Here is a 6980-nt window from a genome sequence, read left to right on the forward strand (position 1 = left end):
TATATGATGCTGCACAGACCCCCTGTATATGCCATACAGTCCTGATGTAGATGATGCCACACAGACCCCCTGTAGATGACGCCACACACACCCTCCCTGTAGGAGTTTTCAGGGACTGTTTCTGTAAATTCTGGACATTACCGGAAAATTCACTACAGTTGACCACTGTGTACAATGCCCCCTGTACTAGCGCCATGCTACCCTTGTTGTGAGCGCAACAATACACTATATTTAACTTTCGGCTGCACTACATACTCACTGATGCAGCGCTGTCTCTCGTCTTCTTCACGTGTGGTCTCTCGTCTGCACGGGATCTGCCAAGGTGGCGCGATGACGTCATTGTGTCACCTTCGCAGAACCCGTGCAGACGAGAGACCACACCTGAAGAGGACGGCGCTGCATCGGTGAGTATGCCGCCGATAGCCAGCAAGGGAACTAGTAGTTCTCTTGCCAATCCCCATGTCACAGATCCATTTTTAACGGTTGTTACATGTATTGACAGCCGTTAAAAACGGATCCATTGACTTTTACGGGTTCCGTCTGGCCATGAAAATGGCCAAAAATAGGACGTGAGTAAACCCATAGAACATCATTGTTCTGAACACTGCCGTTTTTCACTGTCGGGTGTATAATGCCTTAGGCTACATTCACACGACAGTGAAAAAAAATGGGCATTAAAAACGGATCAACTGTCAGTTTTTCATGGCCGTTTTGCACCAGTGTCTCTAAATTTTCATCCATTTCCAGTCCGTCTGTCCGTTTTTAATCGCCGCTTGTCATAAATTTGCCACCTGTTTTTCTTTTTTCAAAAAGATGAATTTCATTTGTTCTGTTTTTTTTTTGTCCCAACCCCCTGAAAACACCACAATGCCCGTGTAGATAGTGCTGCAATGTCCTAGTCGACATAATACCCACATAATACCCACTATAGATCGTGCCCACATAGTAGCACAGTGCCCACATATAAAGTGACATAGTGCCACATATAAAGTGCCAGTGCCCACAGTGTCACAGTTATCATTATAGATAGTGCCCACATATAAAGGGACATCGTCCCCACATATAAAGTGCTGGTGCCCACATAGTGCCACAGTGCCCATTGAAGATATTGCCACAGAGCCCACATAGTGCCACAGTGTCCACTGTAGATAGTGCCACAGTGCCCATGTAGATAGCGCCACAGTGTCCCCTGTAGATAGTGCCACACCCCACATATAGCACCCCACTTGTAGATACCACTCCCTCCCTTGTAGATAGCACCACTGTAGCTCACTGTAGGAGCGGAATCCCTCTGGCCAGGGATTCCGCCGATAGAGGAGCCTCTGACATCTCTGTCCATATAAGGACAGTAACATCAGAAGAGCGGAATCCCCTGCCAGAGCGGGCCGGGGACTCCGTTCCAGGAGTTACCCCTTGATGTCACTGTCCATATATGGATAGTGAAACCAGGGGCTTCTCCAGGAGTGGAATCCCCTGCCAGAGCGGGGTCTGGTTGCCGGGGATTCCGCTCCTACAGGAGCTACAGTGACGCAATCTACGGGGGATGTGGGGAGGGTTGCTATCATCAGGCAGTGGGGTGCTATCTACAAGACTGGAGTCCCCGGCCATAGATCTAGCTCTGCTCTGGCCGGGGATTCCATTGTTAAAAAGCCTGACATCACTGTCCATATATGGACAGTAATGTCAAGGGCTTCTCCGGGCTCAGCATTCATAGTAGCGCTGTGTGCGGGGAATCCTCGGAAAGGATCAGTTTTTACCGGTTACAAGGATTGTTTCCTAAAAAACGTCTGGTAAAAACTGATCCATTGACTTCTATGGGAGCCGTGGGGCTGTCTAAACAGCCAAAAATAGGACTTGTCCTATTTTTTTGACGGCCAGTTTTCACGGGCCGTTAAAAAAAAGTCTGTGTGAATGCACCCACAGAACTCTATTGTTTTGAAAACGGCCATGTGACAGCCGTTACAAAACCTGGTTTTCACTGTTGTGTGAATGTACTTCACTGTTTTGAATGTTTTCACTGTTGTTTGAATATAGTCGACTACTCTATTAATTCCGTCAAAACGACGGAACCTTTGCACAATGGAGACAAACAGAAACCATTGGCACCAGATCCGTCAACATTGAAATCAACGATGATGAAAACGGAAACCTATGGTTTCCGTTTGTGCCTGTCAAGGCTCCGTTCCGACAGAAAGCTCCGTCGGGACCGAGCCCTAGCGCAGATGTCAACGAAGCCGAAGTCTGGGCCAAGTGCATTACAATATGCAGGAAATACAATCAGATATGTACATTTTCCATTAATTGTTCATGTGGTTTATTTTATTAGGTGCAAAATTGTTCAACCCAAATACAGTTTTGTAAATAATATGAAGAATAAAGCATAGCTGACAAATATTGAAAATCTATAAAAAGATAAACTTTATTACAGTAACAGAGTAATGCTTTTGGAACTGCATCTTTTCTGAAAAATAAATGTACATACTTTATTATAGAAGCATAAACACTACCAAGAGGAGGATTAGCGCTTAATACACATTTTAGCTTTGTTCCAGAATATTTTCTAAAAGTTTACAGTCAAATTATTTTCCTTATATGCGAAACCTACCTAAATGAATTCAATTGGTACATAAGAGGTACCTTGCCAAAAAGGTAATCTCATGGTGGAATGTCATCTGATCACTTGCAAGTTAGTGGTGGGAAACCCATGGACCTCTGGCCCTCATAGTACAATAATTTCAAGGATTTTAGTTCCCCATCTAAAGGGGAAATCTAGTCTGCTGATCGATACATTGGTGAAGTCTGTGATCTCGGACAACCCTGATTTACAGAATAAAAGCTCTATAAAATGGTCATATGCCTTTGGCACTGATTTGATAGATTGTGCTACTGAAAATGTGACTGACCGTTCTAGGCATTGATATGAATGGTACTTTGCTTAGAATACTGTCAGAATTCCTGTAACCGAAATCTCTGAGCTGTGCCACCAGGGGTTTGATCGCTCTATAAAGTCCTCTCATTCTGGAAATTCATTGTTGATCAAGAGTAAACTTCACCAAAGTGCTCTTCTTAAATGTATTTGTGAGGCTATGTTCACACCAAGTTATGGCGTTAGGTTTTGCTGACATGTTTGAGTGCCGTAGAACATCCTACACAGTTCCATATGTCTGCTGTTGACTCCCATTGAAAATATACATACAGCTGCAATTTTGCAAACTGTTAAAGATATATTGAAATTTACCGAGCAGACAAATGCCAAAAGTGCATGCTTTTTGCATAAGTCTGGCTTGTTGAACTCTTATTGGATCATTAAACGTATACATTGGGAGCATGACTCAATGTATATGCCAAATGTAGTCCCTAAATGTCATATTACCTAGTCAGAAGATCATTTAAAGTAATTTTCCCAGTTATGCTCAGCACATGAGCTTATTGATTTTGAACGTACCAACCTTTGCCCAACATTCCAGAAACTGGCTCACCTTGCCTACTAAACAATAACTTGTTTGGAAAACTATGGGAGCAGTTTATTAAGACTGGCTTTTCATATGCTAGTCTTAATCTCAAGAATGTGGGCGTCAAATACGCCTAATTTATTAAAGGCCCTTTTACATTGCCCAATTATCGGGCAAACGAGCGTTCATAGAATTTTTGTCGTCCGCACATCTTCCTGTGTAAACAGGGGGACGTGCTACCGACATGATACAAATTTATGGGGATGAGCGATCGGAGTAAAGGCCCTTTTACACTGGGCGATTATCGTGCAGACGAGCGTTCGTATAACGCCGCTCGTTGCCGACTGATTGACCTGTGTAAACAGGGCAGCGATCAGCAGATGATGTATGATCTGCTGATTGTATAATTTTAAAAAAGTTAAATATTATCATTGTCGGCAGCGCGTCTCCCTGTGTAAACAGGGAGATTCGCTGCCGACATGTTGATGCTGTATGTGGACGAGTGATCGGAGTAACGACCGCTCGTCCCCATCCATACCTCCGTGTGACAGGAGCAAACGAGCGTGGATGAACGATGTGTCGTTGATCGGCGTTCGCTGCACAGGCCGATTGTCGGCCGGTGTAAAAGGCCCTTAACGAGCGCTCGTCCCCATACTAGCTCTTTGTGAAAGGAGCAAACGAGCGCTAATCAATGAGCGGTGTCATTGATCGGCGATCGTTGAACTGGCCAAACTTGGCCAGTATAAAAGTACCTTAAGAGCCACACTATACCTAACAAAATATGTTGATGGCGTGCTTGGAATTCTTCAATTAGTAAAAGTATGCCTTACATTTCTATATAAAAAGAAAACCCTATTAAAAAGGAATATCTCATATACACAATAATTACATTATATATAGTCCTAGACTATTTACAAGTCCATTCACTTAGGCAGTTTCATTTAGGTTTATAGGAAATCTATACATGACCTGCATAGTTATTGAGTCCTACATCAGAAGATGCAGCCTATACAATGTCTTGAAAAATGAGATAAAGCCAAATGAAATACATTCCATGTGTATATATTTATATTTAAAGAATTATGTATTGCACTCGGGTGAATCATGAAATCCCATGCACTCCTGGAGAATCGCCATGACTTCCAATAGTAGAGATAACATGAAGATCTAACCTATTTTGATCGTATCTTGCAGTCACTGTGTAAGGCTTTGTTCACATCTGTGTTGGGACTCCGTTCATGGGTTCCGTCTGAGCTTTCGGTCAGGGGAACCCATGAACAGAATCGAAACTAAAACAAACAGAAACCATATGTTTCCGTTTGCATCACCATTGATTTCAATGGTTTGTCACCGTTGAGTCAGGGTTCCGTCGTTTTGACGGAATCAATAGCATAGTCGACTATGCTACTCATTCCGTCAAAACGACGGGACCCTTGCACAACGGTGACAAACGGAAACCATTTGCACCGGATCTGTTACCATTGATATCAATGGTGATGCAAACGGAAACCTGTGGTTTCCATTTGTTTCAGTTTGGATTCTCCTGACTGAAAGGTCAGAGGGAACCCATGAACGGAGCCCTGACACAGATGTGAACAAAGCCTAACCTGTATGCCATGTATGGACTGGTCAACCTGTTGAGGAAACCACTTTTCTCATGTATAGATGAATACTCCGTTCGGTCTGTATTTCTTCCAGGTTTGTTGTAGCAGCTATAGCTACGCCTGGTTGTCATTGTGATGTTTGGGATCATAGGTGTAGTATTCCAAGTTTTGCTCCAATCCAATGCTTTCAGCTGTTTTTCCATATTCCACAATGGATACCCCCAGTCCATGGAGATATTTTTTATATATAGAATACCTTTTAATAAATAAAATATTGTCCTGTCTTTATATCGCATCTCGGAATTACCAAGGCATTCCAACCTGAAAAGACATTAGATTAAAATGATTATGCATTGTTAGTATATCCTGTAAGCAGATAAAGATGAGCTGTCTCACGGTTAAATGGTCTTAACTAAAGTCCAGCATGCAAAGCTCTTTAAAGGAACCTTAAAAAAACCTGCTAACACTTTCTGAAAACACCATTATTATTTAACAATGCCACTCCCCCCCCACCTCCACCCCAAAAAAGGGGAGACAAATAAATAACTATGAATAGATATACATATATATTCTATATATAGATTTTTTTTTTTATATATATGGAACGTGTTTTTTAAACCAATTTTTTCTTTACATAATTTTTCCCCCTATGTTTCATTCTAACTTTTGTTTAGTGAAGGGGGGAAACGAAAATCAATATAAATAGATATACACACATATTCTATATAGATTTTTATTTGTTTTCTGGAAAATTATGTGTTTTTGTTAAAACATTTATTTTTAAATATTTTTTCCTGTGTTTCGTTTTAACTTTTCTTTTTATGTTCAATGAATTTTCTTTTAAAATCTTTTTTTTAATTGAAGATTGTTTTTTTGTTTTTTTTTAATGAAAGGTAATGTTGGTATCAATCTAAGAAATATCAAGTACTTGTATTATTTATTTATTGGTTGTATTTTGTTTCTTTATTGTATTGGCTCTGTTCTTCCTCTCCTAGTCTTTCTTTGCCACATTCCTTAAAATATTGTCTTCACAAAGTAGCTGATAATTACAGACAATAGGTATTGGTCAAACAATGATTTCTTTCTGCAGGCTATTTTATTTGACCTAAATGGGGTGGTACATTTACAGTGCAAGTTAAATACCCTTCTATGCAACTGATACTATGTTGCCCCTCTTCATGTCAATGGGGGCTGATGGCAAATATTTTTTGTTGAAATCCATCAAATTATCAGGTAACTCATTCATCATCTCTTTCAGAGTTTCAATAGGATTGCGGAAGCCCTTGAGATAGTAATGTTTTAATAGGCACAGTATCAGTCAATTAGTAGTCTTGATATTTAACAAACAGAGTGCTATCTTTTCAATCCATGGCAATAATGTATCACTTGATCTGGTGCCTAGAGTGCTCTTCTCACAAGATAATGTCATGATGCTAATTCTGTTTTCTGTGCTGACAGAGTACGTAGAAGCCTTTTTGACTAAAGACCTATTTACAAAGGCAGAAAGTCCGTCAGATTTAAATGCTAACATGCAATTGTGCACTATAATGGCTTAATGTGAATAGATGTAGTGGCTGAACGACTAGCGATAAAATGCTTGTTGATCGGAAAAATAATTGTTTATGTGAACATAAAAATCATAGTTGGTCGCTCTGACATTGTGGTATGTAAACATGAATAGTTTGATAACGGATATGTGACACTGTTAAATAGGCGACCAAACGATACATTGATTATTGAGACAATAAGGGTGTGAAAATACTTGTTTGTAATCGCTATTCAATCCCTTAGCAATTCTTATTTCTAATACGAATATCTACTCATGTAAATGGGACTGTGCACTATAAACAGCCGCTGGAATACGGCACTATCAAATCTGCTACATGCCATTTCTAATTCTGTTGGTTGCTCCATTTTAACAGAC

This window comes from Rhinoderma darwinii, chromosome 1 (assembly GCF_050947455.1).
Source record: "Rhinoderma darwinii isolate aRhiDar2 chromosome 1, aRhiDar2.hap1, whole genome shotgun sequence".
Lineage (NCBI taxonomy): Eukaryota > Metazoa > Chordata > Amphibia > Anura > Rhinodermatidae > Rhinoderma > Rhinoderma darwinii.